The sequence below is a fragment of the Euleptes europaea genome, chromosome 16, assembly GCF_029931775.1.
Source record: "Euleptes europaea isolate rEulEur1 chromosome 16, rEulEur1.hap1, whole genome shotgun sequence".
Classification (NCBI taxonomy): Eukaryota; Metazoa; Chordata; class Lepidosauria; order Squamata; family Sphaerodactylidae; genus Euleptes; species Euleptes europaea.
Genome location: NC_079327.1, coordinates 5,178,385 through 5,199,238, shown reverse-complemented (window position 1 = coordinate 5,199,238; position 20,854 = coordinate 5,178,385).

Genomic DNA, 20,854 nt, shown 5'->3' with positions numbered 1-20,854 from the left:
TCTCCAGGTATTTCCCAACCTCTAGTTGGCAACACTACCCAACTCCCGAGGGACAGGATTAAGGGAAAGGTCCTCTTGATGTGGTGTTTAGGATCAATGGGATACCATTAGCAGTTCTTTCCCTCTGTGCTTTTCTTCTCGGTTTGCATATTTGGAAGTTCTTACTTCCATCTGGCAAACTCAACTCTGCTCCAGATTTCAAACTTTCCGTTCTCATCTTGTTAGGCAGCCTTGCTTATTGGTACAACATCATATTTACCACAAAGAATACAATGTGTATTTCATTGGTAGGGTTGCCAACGTCCAGGTGGTTGGTTATGAAATATCACCAGTACTGCTAAGTTAGTTGCTAAGAAGAACCAGTACTAAGCCAATATATACTCAATAGAATTCAATGAACAACAATTTGTATATTTCAACAATTATACAACAATACAAACACTGTAACAGTAATGTGAATGTGCAAACAAAAGTTTTAACAACAACATAAGCAAAGACCCCATAAAACAACAACACAAAACAACAGCAGTCCCCAAGGGAGGACAGAAAAGTCCACTAGCAAGGGGCTTGTAAGCCTCAAACAATGAACAGTCTCTATTGGTCACCGTGGCAAACGTGGCAAGCGTTAAAGACTGAGCTATTTTTAGCTACATGAATTTTGCTGGTTCTCCTATGACTGCCAAAGAGATTTAATGCTGGCTGAAGAAGCCAATGTATATTGGTGAAAACGCTATACATCCGGAAGGCGTTCCCGGGCTCTGCTCTGAGCTTCGCTGGGCACTTTGTGCCACAATCTTGCATATTTCAAACGTTTGATACGTCGATTTGCAATTTGTGGTTCAACTGAGACTGTTCATTGCTAGTGGACTTCTCCGTCCTCCCATGTGGACTGTTGTTGCTTTGTGTTGTTGTTTTATGTGGTCTTTGCTTATGTTGTTGTTAAAACTTTTGTTTGCACATTCACATTACTGTTACAGTGTTTGTATTGTCATATAATTGTTGAAATATACAAATTGTTGTTCATTGAATTCTATTGAGTATATATTGGCTTAGTACTGGTTCTTCTTAGCAACGTCCAGGTGGTGGCTGGAGATCTCCTGCTATTAAAACTGATCTCCAGCCAATAGAGATCAGTTCCCCTGGATAACATGGCAATTGGAATCTATGGCACTGAAGCCCCTCCCCTCTGCAAACCCCCCACTCCTCAGGCTCCACCCCCAAAATCTCCAGGTATTTCCCAACCCAGAGCTGGCAACCCTATTCACTGGTCTCACATATTAGCATTTTTATCCTGGCTAATTCTGCCATTGCAAACACTCGTTCAAATGCTTCACCTTTACAGTCTTAACCTTGAGGTTATCTACGGTCTTCTACCGGGAAAGCTTGCAAACAGTCTGAAAGTTTAGAATAATTTAATTACTCGTTTGAAAAGATCAATGTGTAACTGAATTTGATTGCTCAGCCCATTTGGAAAGCAGGTGCTGATCATTCATCAGTGTTGTATGAAATTTCGGGTATTACCAGAAGGCAAAACGGAGTGGGTGGGGGGCAGCATAACTATGTACAATTAATTAAATGCAAGAGTGACCTCATTACATTGATAGAGTATAATGCGGCAACTTGCAAACAAAAGCAAATTCATCTTGATTAAATGTTCATTGATTTATGACAACATACAGCACCCTGGGTTATATGACTTTTAGCGCATATGATTTCCAGATGTAAAGTTAATCTCAACTTGGGGACGGGGAGCTGGGGCACAGAAATGTGATTCCTTAGATTCCTTCCACTGAAAAACCAAAGTCACTTTCAGAAAACTCTTGGCCCCCTTTGCCATGCATCTGAATCCAGCCCCACAGTGGGATCTTGTAAGAACACAAGAAAGGTCATGCTGGATCAGACCAAGATCCATCAAGTCCAGCAGTCTTGTTCACACAGTGGCCAACCAGGTGTCTCTAGGAAGCCCACAAATAAGATGACTGCAGCAGCATTGTCCTGCCTGCATTCCACTGCACCTAATATAATAGGAATACTCCTCCTGAAGAGAATAGGTATGCATCATGACTATTGTCCATTTTGACCAGTAGCCATGGATAGCCCTCTTCTCCATGAACATGTCCACTCCCCACTTAAAGCCTTCCAAGTTGGCAGCCATCACCACATCCTGGGGCAGGGAGTTCCACAATTTAACTGTGTGTTGTGTGAAGACAGGAGCTGGATCTGATCAATCAGAAGATATGATTTGACTTTTGCTCCATGGCAGTTCACATGTAAAAAACCCTTCTGCTTTCAAATGTCTTGATTGACATGTTTATTTCTCTTGTAAGAACATAAGAAAGGCCCTCCTGGATCAGACCCAGGCCCATCAGGTCCAGCAGTCTGCTCACACACTGGTCAACCAGGTGCCTCTAGGAAGCCCACAAACAAGTCGACTGCAGCAGCACCATCCTGCCTGTGTTCCACAGCACCTAATATAATAGAATAATTTCAGAGGTGATATAAGATAGTAAAGTACAGCAGTTAGAGTCTTGGACTAGGATCTGGAATGGTTGAAATCTTCCATGAAGCTCACTGAATGATTTGAGTCAGTCACACACTCTCAGCCTTATCTAAGTCACAGGGTTGTTGTAAGGATAAAATGAGAAAGTAAGAACCAAGCATGCTTCCATGAATCTGTTAGAAGCATGTTGGGATAAAAATGTACCAGATCAGAAGTCCTCACCCTTGTGGAACCAGCGATTCACTTCAGGTAGTGAGTGCCGTAACAAAATGGCTGCTATGGGGGCAGAGTCTAATTAAAAAAACATTGGGAGGTCCCACCAAATGTTACAAGGTTCCAAGCTAAGCATCGTTCTATAACAGAGAGCCAGCATGGTGTTGTGGTTAAGAGCGGTGGTTTGGAGCGGTGGAGTCTGATCTGGAGACTGGGTTTGATTCCCCACTCCTCCACATGAGCGGTGGAGGCTAATCTGGTGGACTGGATTGGTTTCCCCACTCCTACACATGAAGCCAGCTGGGTGACCTTGGGCAAGTCACAGTTCTCTTAGAGCTCTCTCCACCCCACCAACTCACAGGGTGTCCATTGTGGGGAAGGGAAGGTGATTGTAAGCTGGTTTGAGTCTGCCTTAAGAGGTAGAGAAAGTTGGCATATAAAAACCAACTCTTCTTCTTCTTCTTCTTCTTCTTCTTCTTCTTCTTCTATAACAGAGGCAACTTTTTCAAAATGGTTGCTCCCAGAAGACGGAAAGGTGATTCTTCCTGGGCGTTTCTGGAACACCTCCTGTTTCAAAGAAATGAAGGCCCAAACTGGCTCTTTGTTTTGGGGAAGAGACAGGTTGGGAAAGAAGGTGAGCACCAGGAAACACATCTGTGGCTCCATGCCACCCATGAGCCCCACATCGGGGACCACCAGACTTGACAGAGAGAGAGAGAGAGTGAGAGAGAGAGAGAAATGTAGGCATAGGAGTGGTGTTGTCATAGTTCATCCTGTTCTGGTTTTATTTTCAAGGATTTGGAATTGGGATTGGAGTGTTTTTATTGTTATGAATGAATTCTTTATTGTTATGACTGAGAGCCAGCGTGGTATATTGGTTAAGAGCAGTGGACTCTAATCTGGTGAACAGGGTTTGTTTCCCCACTCCTCCACATGAAGCCTGCTGGGTGACCTTGGGCTAGTCACAGTTCTTTCCAAACTTTCTCCGCCCCACCTACCTCACAAGTTGTATGTTGTGGGGACAGGAAGGGAAGGAGATTGTAAGCCAGTCTGATTCTCCTTAAAAGGTAGAGAAAGTTAGCATATAAAAACCAGCTCCTCCTGCTCCTGCTCCTCCTCTTCCTCCTCCTTCTTTTCCTTCTTCTTCTTCTTCTTCTTCTTCTTCTTCTTCTTCTTCTTCTTCTTCTTCTATTGTAAACTGTCTCAAGTAACATGGAAAAATAACAGTAAATACAGTGGGGCTGTCACGATTGTACCGAGGTTCACTAATACTCAAATCATACTCTCGTTTCCCTGGTGGCTTTACAACCATGAAGACTGTGACCATCAGATGCTCTTATATGCCTTCCATGAGGAAGAAGCTCAACCAAATAAGGAACTCACCCACAGACACCAACTGTGCTTTATACGCAGCACTGAACAGAGGTCTCTCTTAGGAGAAGTGGGTCCCTACCACTCAGTGTGAGAAGTGATGGAGAGGGAAGGAAGATGGCTTGCAGCAGGTGCGCTGGCAGAAAAGGCAATTGCATTGGGAGCCGCTTCATCGGGTCGAGATCCCCGACCTTCCTTTGCCAGCTCCAAAGCAACCTTTTTAGTCACTCGGCAGCCAACGTGGTTTTTCCGTTGTGGCTCCTGACGCAGATCAACAGGAAGAAAAGAAAAACACCGACAGGCGTCGTAAAGTGCAGGAAGATTAAAATGCAAGCTTAAACCATCTTTCCTGCCTGGCCACCAATTTATCCAGAAATCCGTTACAACAGCATTTAAAATTCTTTTATTTTTTATTTTTATTTTACCAGAGCACAGCAGCAGCGGAGCCAAAAAGCACTTTAAATGACATGTGTGGCTTTAGCCAGTATTTTATGTGGGAAAAGCAACTGATTTGTGAAGGCAAGCTTTAAAAAAAAGCCACACAGAAGGACAGGGCTATAATTTATTGGTTCTGCCCACCCTATGTATAATTCATTGTTGAGCAAAATTTCCACAAAAAAGGGAGAAAGAATCAATCCATCTATCCCAGCTCTCTGTCCTTTAAAGAATGGGTTTAGTTATTTTTTGTTTTGTTCTGCTTTGGTTGTGTTTTTGTTGTGCTTTTGGGGGGGGGTTGGTTTTTTTGCACAGGGGTTCCTATTATTTCCCCCCTCAGACAAAGCATTCTGGAAACCAGAGCATCTAAAATTACACTGAATTATTTAATTGTGTGGACAGCAAAGTTGTTAGCATGGCTCTCGGGCAGATCCCGTTTCGGCATTGACTTTATTGTTCCATCCTGTAGCATGAACAGAAACAATTACCAGGCTAATAAAGCAAGAGGTCAGATTGCATGGGATTGAAATCATGATGAGGGCAGTGACCTGGTTATGCTACAAATTAACTTTCTCTCTCTCTCCTTCCCTGTTTTCAAATAGCACAAACCTGCCTCCCTCTGTCCTGTGAAGCACGCGCTCTTGGATTAGAAGGAGCTACCTGGATCTGCTGAAGGAAGAAGAGGAAGAGGAGGAGGAGGAGTTGGTTTTTATATGCTGACTTTCTCCACCATTGAAAGAAGAATCAAACCGGCTTACAATCACCTTCCCTTCCCCTCCCCACAACAGACACCCTGTCAGGTGGGGGGGGGGGCTGAGAGAGTGTGACTAGCCCAAGGTCACCAAGCTGGCTTCATGTGGTGGAATGGGGAATCAAACCCAGTTCTGCAGATCAGAATCCACCGCTCCAAACCACCGCTCTTAACCACTACACCATGCTGGCTCTAGTCCACCCCCCAGCGTAGTGTAGTGGTGAAAAGAGGTGGACTCTAATTTGGAGAATTGGGTTGGTTTTCCACTCCTACACATGAATCTTGCTGGGTGACACTGGGCTAATCACAGTTCTCTTGGAGCTCTCTCAGCTCCAACTTCCACACAGGGTGTATGTTGTGGGGAGAGGAAGGGAAGGAGATTGTAGACCAGTTTGATTCTCCTTAAAAAGGTGGAGACAATCATCATATAAAAACCAACTCTTCTTCTTCTTCAGTGCAGGATCACTCTAAAGCGTCCCTGACAGGTTTTCTGCCTCCCTAGGCAGCTATTCCACTGCTGAACTACTCTTACTGTATTTTTTCTTCTTCTATCCAGCCGGTACATTTCCGCCCATAGTGTAAACCCATTATTGTGAGTCCTATCCTCTGCTGCCAACAGGAACAGCTCCCTGCCCTCCTCTATGTGACAGCCCTTCAAGTACTTCAAGAGAGTGATCATGCCCCCCCTCAATCTCCTCTTTTCCAGACAAAACATTCCCAAGTCCCTCAGACTTTCCTCGTAGGGCTTGGTCCCCAGGCCCCGATCATCCTTGTTGCTCCCCTCTGCACCCATTCCATTCTGTCCTCATCCTTTTCGAAGCGAGGCGTCCAGAACTTCATATGAAAACAGGACGTGGCATGAAACCAGCAATAGGTTGTACCGTTGAGAGAGAAAACTTAAAGTTTGTTTTATTATTATTATTACATGGAAAAGAAAAATATTTGAAGAAGCTCAAGAAAATTGCTTCGTTTAGCAAATCTGAATTATTTATTCCTTAGCATTCGATCGGCAAAGGCTCCAACGGAATGAACATTTTCTGTAGCCAGTTACAAGTTAGAGGAAATGCTAATTTGCAAGAGGTTGACAATGAAATGGCCTCTACCGTGGGGAAAGGGGAATGGTTTGTGGCTGTTTTGTTACCTGGAGATAAGAGGCTTTGTTTGTGGGCCAAACCAGATGTGAGCTGGGAGTTCCATGCCTGGAGCTCCCAGAAATTAACAGGTTGAAAAGTACCACAAAGAATGCTGTCAACACAGATAAACAGATATACGTGCATTTATGTATAGTTCTGGCTTTTCCAAATAGCCTAGCTTATCCTGAGTTTGTCAGAGCTTGGGAGCTAACCAGGGTTGGTCATGGTTAATACTTGGATGGGAGACCACCAAGAAAGACTGGGGCTTATTATGGGGAAGAAGGCAATGGCAAACCACCTCTGCTCGTCTCTCGCCTGGAACGCCCCACGGATGGGTTCACCATGAGTCAGTCGTGACTCAACGGCACCTCCTTCTTCCGGCATTTCGATGCAGTGGATGAGTCAACGGATCACTGAAAACACGTGGTAGATCTTGGGGTGCAAGTAAAACTAAAACAACAACAACACACAGCTGGAGTTTTGTCTCCTTCTCCCTGCTGAGTATTTCAAGACCCTATTAATTTCAAGCCAACACGGCAACTATTTAAGGAAAGTCAGCTGCTTCTCCGCTCATCCCTGTCATGATCTGAAAAGGCACTGCGTCCCACCCGCCCATACTTCTATGACAACAATTTTATTTCTCCAAACAATGGCTTATCTATTGCCTCCGTCCTTTGTTTTAGGAAGCAGAACAGAACATGTCCAGCGACGCTTTTCACCGAAAGCCAACGGGAAGCTTGAAAGCCGTCCTCACAGACTTTTGCTTCCTTTTTGTATAGAACTCAGGAACACTGAATGTGAACTCGATATGACCGAACAGGCGGAGCAGAAGGTGAATCATGAGCAAACAGACAAAAGGGCGTTGAGAGACTGGGTCTTTTGTCCCCGCACCACCGGATACTCTGCATTTGAAAGGAAAAAAGGCGTTCGTCAAACAATTGTGGAACACTATCCACGGCGAAGGTAGCATGTTGAAATAATGTGGGGCTCATGTTATGGCCACAACTGCGAGGCTGGCTTGCTGGCCTCCTCGGTTTTCAGACTTGCAAATATAAGGTGTGTCATTCTTCATGGGGCAAAGTCTAACAAACACTTTTTTAAAAAAATGACACTAGAAGAAGAAGAAGAAGAAGAAGAAGAAGAAGAAGAAGAAGAAGAAGAAGAAGAAGAAGAAGAGGAGGAGGAGGAGGAGGAGGAGGAGGAGTTGGTTTTTATATGCCGACTTTCTCTACCACTTAAGGCAGAATCAAACCAGCTTACAATCACCTTCCCTTCCCCTCCCCACAACAGACACTTTGTGAGGCAGGTGAGGCTGAGAGAGTGTGACTAGCCCAAGGTCATCCAGCTGGCTTTCATGTGTAGGAGTGGGGAAACAAATCCAGTTCCCCAGATTAGCCTCTGCCGCTCATGTGGAGGAGTGGGGAATCAAACCCGGTTCCCCAGATCAGAATCCACTGCTTCAAACCACCGCTCTTCACCACTACTCCACTCTGGGTCTTCCAAAATGACACACACATTTTAAACAAGTATGGGAAGGTATGCATCAACTCTAGAGTATTCCTACTGGGCCACATGCGTGCTCAACTGCTAATAACATTACACTATGCTCTGAAACAATGATGATGTACAACCACCATTATTTGCACAGTTTAGTTAATGTCTGGAAATATAGGCACTCAATTCAGAGAGAATAATGGATGGCGCTCACGAAATACACATTAGGGCCATCATTCACCAGAGGAATTCTGCTGATGCAATAAAGTGAATGTCAATATGACCAGTTTATGATCTGTGGCCAAATGCCATGTAAAATATGTCCACATTTTTAGAAATGATCGCACCCTCATGCTAGCTCTATCTATTATATAAAATACTTGTAACCGGTCGTGTAATATCTGCCTAAGATACCAGCCTCCTCTTTGCCAATTCTTTTCCAACTCCATTATATGACAGGAATGCAATACTGAAGAGTTGAATAACCATTAGTAGAGTTGCCATCCCAGCTTTTCGAAAACGGAACTGCCTGCCTGGGCTAACATCTTCAAAGATGTGTAGTATTCAGGGAGAAAATGAATGCCCAGCACTGCAACTCAGAGGCAACCCAGTTCCAAAGTCTCAGGGGAAGAGCTGAAGCTCAGTGGTAGAGTACCTAGGGTTGCCAGGTCCCTCTTCAGCACTGGCAGGAGGTATTTTGGGTGGAGCCTGGGGAGGGAAGGATTTGGGGAGGGGAAGGACTTCAATGCCATAGAGTCAAAATGGCCATTTCCTCCAGGGGAACTGATTTCTACTGGCTGGAGGCCAGTTGTAGTAGCAGGAGATCTCCAGCTAGTACCTGGAGGTTGACAACCGTAACTACATAGTGTGGTCCTCAGCAGAATTACACCCCTCTTCTAATATCCTGTGTTTCTTTGGCTATTTTAACTGCAGTCTAAATTTGCTGGATATTAGGAAAAATATTTTTACAGTAAGAGTTGTTCAACAGTGGAATCAGCTGCCTAGGGAGGTGGTGAGCTCCCCCTCACTGGCAGTCTTTATGCAGAGGCTGGATGAACACTTGTCAGGGATCCTCTAGGCTGATCCTGCATTGAGCAGGGGGCTGGACTAGATGGCCCCTTCCAACTCCATGATTCTATGCTTCTATCCAAGCACTGACGCAACCCTTCCTGCCCTCCCTCTCACAGAGTCATCATTGCTGTCAGATGGTCATCTGGCCTCTGCTTAAAAAGCCCACCACCTCCCGAGGAAGCCTGTTCCACTGAGGAACTACTCATGGCTGAAGAAGAGCACATGGACAGGAGGAAACTTTCCAAGATTAATAACCACTGTTCCCAAGGAATTCAGAAGCTACAATAAACCTGTTGATACCAGAAATATGCAGCAGTTTAGCATTGCTTTCCTGTACTACAGCTACCCTAATAAAGCTTATCATACAAGTCTGGATTACACTATCAGTTCCTGATGGAGAATGCAATACACACACAAAATACATTCAAATAGAATGACTACATTCCCTCCCAATGCCTTTGAACCTCGAGAAACCCATTCAAATTCAGACAATGAAAACTTTGAAGTTTAATCCTCTTCAGCTGTTCCGACTCGACTTCCTTTCCGATACACTCTGCAAACAGGTTCTTACTCATACCATCTCGAGTACCTACTTCAAACTTCAAAGTCTAAGCCAAATTAACTTCTGAATGTGTGAAATGTAGGGGTGCTTTCCGGGGAAGGTCAGCGTGATTGACATAATCAAATCCAAAAAAAGATACCATCGCTTATAACCCTATTACAATGTGCAGGATATCAAGATAAGATGTGCACTTCTAAATGGCAAACACGCACATACAGAGAAGTAAGGCTGATTTCTGTGGACGTTTCCCCCCCAGGTATATACTGTATATTTCAAAGTACAGAATCAGAATATGGATAAGAAATCATGAAACCTTGTTTAAGAACATAATAACATAAGAAAGGCCCTGCTGGATCAGACCAAGGCCCATCAAGTCACACATGAACACATGAAGCTGCCTTATACTGAATCAGACCCTCCTCGGTCCATCAAAGTCAGTATTGTCTACTCAGACCGGCAGCGGCTCTCCAGGGTCTTTCACATCAACTACTTGCCTGCTCCCTTTAACTGGAGATGCCACTGGGATTGAACCTGGGACCTTCTGCATGCCAAGTAGAGGCTCTGCCACTGAGCCACGGCCCCTCCCCTAAGTAGTTAGACTGTATGCTGATCACCTACCCCCAGATGACTTCAAACCACTTCACTATGGATCAGGTCACCCCCTCTCACCTGTATGAACTGGGACCCTGAAAACACCACTCCACAGGTGCTGGAAGGGGAACCCCAAGAGCGGTGGGCGGGAGGCGTCCCCTCCACAGGGTCCCTTTTCCATCACGCAATTCTCACCTGGGCTTCCCTTGCCCCAGAGCTATCAGTGCACCCACCGCTATAGCACCGCCAAGACACGTTCTCCCCCGCCCACGCACCACCCTGCCCCAAAGAAACCCTTCTCTGACCCCACAGCACCCACACACACACACACACACACACACACAGCAAGACTCGGTCCCCCGCTCCAGAGACTCACACGTGCGTGGTCCCTGTGCCCACACGGTGACCTCCCAACCCCCCCCTCAAGACACACACCCCGCAGCTGTCAAACCGAGCCCCAGGGGTCCTCCCTCCCAGGGGGGCAAGCCCTCCTCCTCTTCCTCAAGGACAGGCAGGGACGCATCTTCTCCCTTGATGGCACACCCGCCCACCCAGCAACACCCGCTCCCCTTCCCCACATGCCCCACACTGAGACCCAAGATCCCCCCAAAAAAACCCTTCCAGGTGATCCTCCCTCAATAACTTCCGCCCAAAAGACACCCCCCAGCACCCACCTTCCCTTCGGCCTTCCCCCTGACCAGGGCCCCTCTCCCTTCCTGCGGAGAAAAGTCCAGCAGTCTTTTCACACAGTGGCCAACCAGGTGCCTCTAGGAAGCCCACAAGCAAGACAACTACAGCAGCAGCATCCTGCCTGTGTTCCAAAGCATCTAATATAATAGGCATGCTCCTCTGATCCTGGAGAGAATAGCTATGCATCATGACTAGTAGCCATTATGACTAGTAGCCATGGATAGCCTTCTCCTCCATAAACATGTCCACTCCCCTCTTCAAGCCTTCCAAGTTGGCAGCCATCACCACATCCTGGGGCAAGGAGTTCCACAATTTAACTATGTGTTGTGTGAAGAAATACTTCCTTTGACCTTTTTTTAATCTGCCACCCTCCAGCTTCAGCAGATGACCTCGCGTTCTTGTATTATGAGAGAGGGAGAAAAGCTTCTCCCTGTCCACTCTCTCCACACTATGCATAATTTTATAGATCTCTATCATGTCTCCCTTTAAACACCTCAACTTAATGCACAGCAAATAAATAAATAAACAAATACATACATACATACATACATACATACATACATACATACATACATACAAAAATAAAAATAAATACAACTGTTTGCTCTCAGGATCCGGCCATGTATCACAATCCTACATTGTTAAATTTAGCAGCACTGGAATTTTAAAAACTTTAGGAATAATTTTAGCAAAATAGCTAGAAAGATTATGTCTGGTTGCATTAAAGAAATCTACTTACCCAAAGTACCATTAACTGGTAACAGATGCTGGCTCTCTACCACACTGACCTAGTAAGCACACTTTGTCCTCAAAATGTGGTGCCAATTCACTGATTTGTAGGTTTGTCTCTCTCTCTCTCTCTCTCTCTCTCTCTCTCTCTCTCTCTCTCTCTCTCTCTCTCTCTCTCTCTGTGTGTGTGTGTGTGTGTGTGTGTGTGTGTGTGTGTGTGAGAGAGAGAGAGAGAGAGAGAGAGAGAGAGAGAGAGAGAGAGAGGGTGACAGATATATTTACCTAAGAAAACACTGAGTTGTAGTAAGCAGGCTAGATATTTATGCGACATAATATTTCAACACTACCAGACTAAGATGGAAGACACGTTGAATAATTACTATGCAGAACATTCTCAATCATCTTCATCAATATATCTAATTCTCAAGGTGACCCTATCTGTGGATACTTAAATCCAGAGATTCGAGCCATGAACAGACAAGATAGATCTTTCTACAAACTTGAGGAGAGTTCAAGGTTTGCAGAAAAATCTGAAATCTAAGAAACAAAACAAGGTTCCATGCCAGAGTGGAGATTCGATCCTGGTGGTTAGTGGTTAGAGTTTCAGACTAGGATCTGGAAGACCCAGAATCGAATCCCCACTCTGGCATGGAACCTTGGGCCAGTCGCATACTCTCAGCCTAACCTACCTCACAGGGGATGTGTGAGGACAAAATAGAGGAAAGGAGAATGATGTAAGCTGCTTTGGGTCCCCATTGTGGAGAAAAGTAGGGTTTAAATGAAGTAAATGAAGTAAATAAAGACTAAATGTAGCTGAAGATGGGGGGCAGATAAAAGGTAGGTAGGTTGGTGGGTAGGAAGGAAAGAAGAAAGCAAGTAAAGATGAGTATATGGGGGCTACCAAGAGGAGGGAAAGAGGAAATAGTGTGGGGAAAGGGGCAGAGGGGGAAATGAGGTGCCCCCAGAAGTCTTTGATGGTTGACCACTGCACATCTGAGCCCCACCTGGAAGCCAGCACCGCACAACAGAGTTTTCCCACAGAGTAGCTGCCAGTGGGAGGGAAGGAGGGAAAACAGAAGACGGAGGGACAGATAAAAAGTTGGCTGGTGGGTGAGAAGGGGAGAAGGAAGCAGCAGGGGGAGAGGCTACAGGAGCATTCAGGGAAAGAAGAAATAGTGGAAGAGGGGGAAATAAGATGCGCCCGCAAATCCTTGCAGGTCCCCCACTCGTATATATCTAATAGCGATGGGTGGAACCATACCTTGTGGATTAATAAATCCACACAGTGGGGCTACCCAAGGCTATGGTAGATGTGCAAACTATTAGGGGGGGGGGGGCGCTCCGGGTTTGTAGGAAAGTCTTTAAAAGGATGTCCATCTGTCACATTTATTGGGTCCCAATCACGCAGCCAAGGTTGCTTTTGCCAATTATGTTCCTAGACTTCGACGAAGATCCTGCTAATACACAGACAAGAAGCCTCTTTTTGGTGATGGCAGGCACGCCACTATTCATGCCTGTCTCATCAAGACAGATTGGTTAGGGACAGTAAAAACTATTAATTTGATTCATACCCAGTTAAGCAACCTATTGTCTGGTGAAAATCCACATAACATGTTCTGTCATGTCTCACTGAGGAAGAATTTAAAATACACATTTACTGTTCCGAATTTCCATTCCCTGTTCCTCCTGGCCAAAGATTTATCTTTAAAGTAAGGTTTTTTGCCATCTCACAGAATTGTCCATTATGGAATGTTTCACAGTGAAGCTATCGTGGAGATGTGATATCATCATCAGGGTAATACATTGTGGTTAAACATTATATACAACAGAAAACATTATTCGAGGAAAGGGTTTTTGTCGCAAACAAAGCGTTTACTAACTAGAGGCGCAATGAACACATTTATGAGAACCAACTTAAGAGACGACATTCCTTTGCATAAAAGTTCTCACAGTTCAATTTTATTTTCTAGCAAAAAAATATTAATTAAAACCCAATCACAAAAGATACCCTTAAGGGACAGGATAATTGTTTCTTCTGCCAGTAGTCTGACAACGAACCAGACATAATCAATTAGTAGTTGGCCTAATTTATCTGTCTGACTGATGGCCCAATCCTAAAGCTTGCTGAACCAGGAAATAAGTTACTGGGGCTCAGGTGGCCATAATGTTGTGCTAGGGAACATCTCAGGGCCTTTTCATATGGATACAATATCTGTACAGAATGAATTTTCACAAACAAATTAACATCAAGTCCAAATGTAGGTCACAAGAAGTGAGTCTTCTGCTGAGTGTGTATGCAGGGCACACAGCTGGGGTTACCAATAGGGCTGCCAATATCTAGGTGGTTAGGATACTCATTGTATCCTATTTGGGAACGTTGTAAATTATTGAACTTGTCTGTGCAACTATGTACTGGAGAATGAATATCCTTGTTTGGAAATCATAAGATATGAAATATTAATTCTACATGGTATGCTTCTTTTCTTCATCCCTATGGGAGATTATTACCACTGGCTTTGGAAGCTTGCATTGAAACAAGTGTACTTGTTAAGACTCAAACTAAACGGGACTGAGGAAGACTTGAAACGATCATATCCCTGTTTACCTTCTCTTCTTTTGAAGACTTCCAAGCTGGATTGGCTGTGACTGTTACTCTTTTGTAGACACTCATCTTTGGATTGATTGTTACTCTCTTGTAGACACTTACCTTGGATTGATAGTTACTGTATATTATGTGATGTTTGCTTATGCTTATTACACTTTTTGAGTATTTGGCTATAGTGATTTGTTCTGTACTTATTTTCTAACTGTAGGTACTAGTACAGAGGTGTTAAACTTTGATTAAATATCTAGGTGGTGGCTGGAGATCTCCCGCTATTACATCACTTGGTGCGCGCTGGAAGTGATGTGGCCACGTCACTGGTGACAGAGGTCTAGGATTCAGTTTGCTCCTGGTCGGTTCCCCTGCCGGCTGGCTGAATGGCGTTGGAGGAGGTGCCCCAAATTGGGGCGATTCCTCGTCCCCGCTGGGGGCCTGGGAACCCTACATCTTGTTTGAAGAAGTATTTCCTTTTGTCTGTCTTGAATCAACTGCTGTCCAGTTCCATACAGTTACCCCAAATTCTGCTATATTATGAGAGAGGTAGAAAAGTTTAGCTCTCCACTTTTCCTCTGTCATTCTTCTATCAAGGGGAGGGGTAGAGCATCTGCTTGGCATGCAAAAGGTCCCAGGTTCAATCTCCGGCATCTCCAGTTAAAGGGACCAGGCAAGTAGGTAATGTGAAAGACCTCTGCCTGGCCCTGGAGAGCCGCTGCTGGTCTGAGTAGACAATACTGACTTTGATGGACCAGGGGTCTGATTCAGTATAAGGCAGCTTCATATGTTCATATGTCCATGTCACCCTTTTTCCTCAACTATAAATCCCCAGATGATTCAGCCTTGTTCATACGGCAGGTGTCCCAGCTCCTGATCATTTTCATCGGCTGGTTTTACCTTCATGTCATTTATGCTTTTTTGGATACCCATCTGTATTTCTCCCTCCACAAATTTCCCACGATTCAGCAGAGAAAGCAAGCAAACATAGCCAGAAGCTACTGTTTACTCTCGAACAGGATCATGTAAGCCTTTTGAGTGCATGCGGCTTTTCTAGCACAATGAACTCACACGCTCCACGAAAGATGTCAAACAGAGCCAGCATGGAGGGGAAAATAATATTTTGATATCTTTAAAACAACAACCTACGCCCATTGTTCTCACACTAATCTGTCCACAGGAAAAATATCTATTCTTTGAGATAAGGCGTGACAGGATTCCAAAATGCAGGAGAGAAATATGACCACAGTTTCTATCAAGCCAAGCAGCCCAGGTAGATATTTCCAGTTGGCGTAGATACATTATTCAAAGCCAAAAGAGCTATTAATATCAAAGAATTTGGAGAGAAGATAGTTTCAGTCAAGATATATTCTAGATACAAACGCTCTGCCTGAGACGAACCAAGGCATGGAAGGACAAAAAGAGAACTGAAGGAAATGGGAGGGGTTTTTTAGGGTTGCCAAGTCCCTCTTCGCTACCGGTGGGAGGTTTTTGGGGTGGAGCCTGAGGAGGGCAGGGTTTGCAAAGGGGAAGGACTTCAATGCCATAGAGTCCAATTGCCAACGGAGCCATTTTCTCCAGGGGAACTGATCTCAATCAGCTGGAAACCAGTTGGAATAGCAGGAGATCTCCAGCTAGTACCTGGAGGATGGCAACCCTAGGAGGGTGGATCTCAGCCAGTGAGGAAAAGAGGGTTTGCTGGAGTAATTTAAGGGAACGCCTCTTCGACTGGCAGGTTTTTTTTTGAGGAAGGGGTTATTATTAGGCTAGGCCGATGCATACTTTGAAAGTGATACTCAGCTGGTGTCTGTTCCTCTCTCTCTTCCTTTCAGTTCTCCCAACTCATATGAAGCATCAAAGCAGGTGACTAAGAACCTGCTCATTAAACGCAGCCCCTGCTATTTTTCCCACATGCTCCTAGCCAGCAGGGAAAGCTCAGCTCAGGTCATTTATGCCTGGGAGTTTTACCTGAGGTTCGTTGCTGGCTGGGCCCACGCTTTCCTGTTGGGAATCTGCACCAGCAGTCTTCAAGCTCAAATCAAGTCCCCGCCCCTTGAAATGCTGCTTTTTATTTGGCTTACTTGTAGTGCTTACTGTGAGAGAAAATTGTCTCCCCCAAACCCAGTTGCCACATAAAGAAGCATTTTAAGAACAACAACAACAAAAAGAGCAATCTGAAAGAGGAGGGGATCCAAGCCTTGGTTTTAAAAAGCCTTTCTCGTGCTCAGAAAGAGCTCAGAAGAAGCAGAAAGCAGGAAGTATTTGAATCCCCACCTCTGGACATGCTGCTTTGTAATTGGCTGTGGGCAAAACCAATAGGGTTGCCAGGTCCCTCTTCGCCACTGGCAGGAGGCTTTTGGGGTGGGGTCTGAGGAGGGTGGGGTTTGGGAAGGGAGGGACTTTGATGCCATTGAGTCCAATTGCTAAGGCGGCCATTTCCTCCAGGTGAACTGATCTCTATCAGCTGGAGATCCGATGTAAAAGCAGGAGATCTCAAACAAATACCTGGAAGTTGGCAATCCTAGAAAACAAGCTTGCGTGTCCTGCACAGGGATTTCACCCCGGCTTTGTTCAGGGGAGAGGGAAGAGTCGGGTTAACAGAGGAATGGGAAGACCCTGACATTGCGAGGGCTGGCAGCGAGGTCATCTCTAATGGACTGAAAACTCCTGCATAACTCCGAGACAGACCGGGGGCAAATGTGAGTGAAAGGACCAATGCATAAACGACCTAAGACTGCAGAACCATCTTCTTGTTCGTCCTCATGGATGTCGATCTGTGCACAAGATGATAGGGAGGAAATAAACTTGACTTAAATTAACACAAGGACCAGGCCTACGTTGAGGCAGCTGATGACATGTACCGTTTGTATAAAAATGGCTTCAGATCAGGTATCTGAAGGCCCATCTTCTCCCATATGTTCCTTCCAGGAATTAAGATCACAAAGAGAAGCCCTCCTGACTGTCCCATCAATCAAAGAAGCTTGTCTGGTGGGCACACGAGAGACGGCCTTTTCAGTGGCAGCCCCACGATTATGGAACAACCTCTCCATGGAGGTGAGCCTGGACTTTTGATCTTTAGGAGCCAGTTGAAGACATTTTTATTTAGGACCATATTTGGTTATGTTTACTAGCAGTCCTAAGTTGTGATTTTAAATTTTGTTTTTTTTAATGTTTTTAGTATATTGTGTTTTATGTGCTTTATCTATGTTGTAATTTGTCTTGAGCTTTGTAAAGAAGAAATTTTTTTACTCTTTTAAGTAAATAAATGAATCAAAGTAAACACACCCGGGTGAGTCACAAGAAAGAAAGAAAGAAAGAAAGAAAGAAAGAAAGAAAGAAAGAAAGAAAGAAAGAAAGAAAGAAAGAAAGAAAGAAAGAAAGAAAGAAAGAAAGAAAGAAAGATGGTGACTGCAGATCTCCCACTATTACAACTGATTTCCAGAAAACAGAGATCAGTTCCCCTGGAGAAAATGGCTGGTTTGACAATTGGACTCTATGGCATCAAAGACCCTCCCCTCTTCAAACCCTGCCCTCCTCAGGCTTTGCCCCCAAAATCTCCAGGTATTTCCCAACCCAGTGGAGATCAGTTGTAATAGCAAGAGATCTCCAGCTACTTCCTGGAGGTTGGCAACCCTATCCACAACTAGGGTTGCCAGGCCCCTCTTTGCCACTGGTGGGAGGTTTTTGGGGCAGAGCCTGAGCAGGATGGGGTTTGAGGAGGGGAGGACTTCATTGCCATAAAGTCCAATGGCCAAAGGGGCCATTTTCTCCAGGTGAACTGATCTCTATCGGCTGGAGTTGTAATAGCAGGAGATCTTCAGCTACTACCTGGAGGTTGGCAACCCTATCCACCATGCTGGCTTAGGATGGCAAGTCCCTCAAGTATCCTTTCTTCTTTTATTTACACCCACAGACCACATTCAATCACCGTCACGGAGCCTCCTGCAGTGTTATTCCACAATGAGAAGCAACTCCAATTTCAAGCTCTCATTAAAGGCTTATTGATTTAAGGCGGCTTCGTGCGTTTCAGGCAGGCCAACATGTAAAAAATGTCTGGGGTGCTTTAGAGAATCCAAACCACGAGGGGGGGGAATATTGCAACGAGCTATTCTGGGTGGAAAAAGAAAGCCTGTTATGTAAGAAACAGCATTCTTGGAGGAGTGTGCAAAGCAATGAACATCTATATGGATAATTACTTGCCAAAAACCAAGGGGATGGATTCGGGAGCCGTTTTGCCACTGGAAAATGATTTGATTACCTAGGATGGGAATCGATAAGCACAAAGGCCTTTCGACAGCACTCGGAACCCAGGTCGCTCTCGCCAGCTGATAAATGCCTTCCTCGCAAGGAGGCACTTAATGTCTACAAAAGGGATTATTCTGGGTGCCTCACTATCTGTGAACAGCAGTCGTCTTCAACTGAGAATATGAAAATTTGCAAAACGTGGTGTAAATTACTTCGTACAAATGGCAGCATTGTCTCTGCTTGGGGCAAGAGAGAGAGAAAAGGAACAGAGGAGTGGATACGTACCCATTCCCCCTTTCTCCTCTGTGAACAAATGCATACAACAACACATTCTCTCTCTCTGTCTGTCCCACACACACGATAGATAGGGTTGCCAGCTCTGAGATGGGAAATAACCTGGAGATTTTTGGGGTGGAGCCTAAGGAGGGCGGCGTTTGGAGAGGGACTTCAATGCCATAAAGTCCAGTTGCCAAAGTGGCCATTTTGTCCAGGTGAACTGAACTCTATCAGCTGGAGATCAGTTGTAATAGCAGGAGATCTCCAGCCTTACATTATTTTGCCTTACATTACCTGGAGGTTGGGAACCCTAATGATGACATCACTTCTGGTGTATGCAGGAAGTAGGGTTGCCATCCTCCAGATACTAGCTGGAGATCTCCCGCTATTACTACTGATCTCCAGCCGATAGAGATCAGTTCCCCTGGAGAAAATGGCAGCTTTGGCAACTGGACTCTATGGCATTGAAGTCCCTCCCCTTCCCGGACCCTGCTCTGCTCAAGCTCCGCCAAAACTCCTGCCAGTGGCAAAGAGGGACCTGGCAACCCTACAGATACACCACCACCCCACAAAAAAATATACTGCCCATTGCAAATTCAGTGAGCGCTCCATTAGGATTACTTCTATGGATGTCGCCAAGCAATATCACTTTAAATCCCAGGAATAATACTGTAATTTTAAAAAGCCTCTATTTTTTTAAAAAAAATAGTAAGGTGATGAGTTGAAAAAAATGAACCATCAATATGAGGCCTTCAAGAATTAAAAAAAAACCCAGTAAGGTGGGAAGACGGATGACGGGGTTGGCGTTGGACTCACTGATATTAACATCTGTCACTGCTCTTGCGAAGACCCGAGTCTGAGGGAAATGCAATTAGCCCTCTTCTTACATTATGTCACTTTTCATCCTCAAAGATTAATACGTGTCCTTTACTGAACTAACGAATGAAGTTCAATAATCAGGATAATTAATTGCCCGTACTGAGGGGTGGGGATACGTAAGGGGCAATGCTCGGTAGAACTTTACATGAGGTAAGACAAAGGCATGTAATAGCCCCGGATCAATCCTGTGAACCGTTCTACTGATGAAGTCACACATAACTAGTTTCAGAGCTGGACGTATGGCATTAAAGGTAATTCCTTCCTTTAAATCCCCCCCTTAATTCACACAGGAATCCTGTGGTAGTAGTTTGTCACAGCTTAGGGTTTCCAACCTCCAGGTACTAGCTAGAGATCTCCTGCTATTACAACTGATCCCCAACTGATAGAGATCAGTTCCCCTGGAGAAAATGGTCACTTTGGCAATTGGACTCTATTGGCATTGAAGTCCCTCCCCTCCCCAAACCCCTCCCTCCTCAGGCTCTTCCCAAAAAACCTCCTGCAAGTGGCAAAGAGGGACCTGGCAACCCTAATGCCACAGGGGTGGCGGCTGCCCTCTTTCCATAAAAGTGCATAAAAGGAAACAAAAAGGAAATAAATATCTCCAAGATGATGCTATTTGGATGCTTGTACTTGAACAGTTGGCAGCATTATGCAAAAACAATTTACTGTCTAGCTGGGTTTCTCTTCTTCAGGAGCATTGGTGCACCTGCCCCCCTTTTATGTTCTGTGACAAATAATCTACCTTGCCATTAGGCTAGGCAACAGAATGAGCAGAGTCGAGGAATGCCTGCTGTGACATTCCTGCGTCTGCCCCTCCCCACCTCAAGCGGATCGTTCCGGTATAATCAAAGTAATGTCTTTCATCTCTGCCAGTCAAATTTTGCGATGGCTCTCTTGGACATGGCAGCAAAGTCAGAACATAAAAGGATCCTGCTCATGAAAAGGAAAGCTCGTCAACCTCAGAGGGATGTTTGCAAGACGTACATTCAAAAGACAAAGGGAACAAGCGCCCTCCCAGGGACACACGGAGCTGGTGTTTTTCAAGAGACAGGACAATTTGTCTCCTGGGCCTGTTAAAACATGATGAAACGTATTTGCACACAACCTATTTTTGAGACACTAATGACTAGGGTTGCCAACATCCAGGTAGTAGCAGGGGATCTCCTGCTATTTCAACTGATCTCCAGCTGATAGAGATCAGTTCCCCTGGAGAAAATGGCCGCTTTAGCAATTGGACTCTATTAGCATTGAAGTCCCTCCCCTCCCCAAACCCCGCCCTTCTCAGGCTCTGCTCCCAAAACCTCCCACTGGTGCCAAAGAG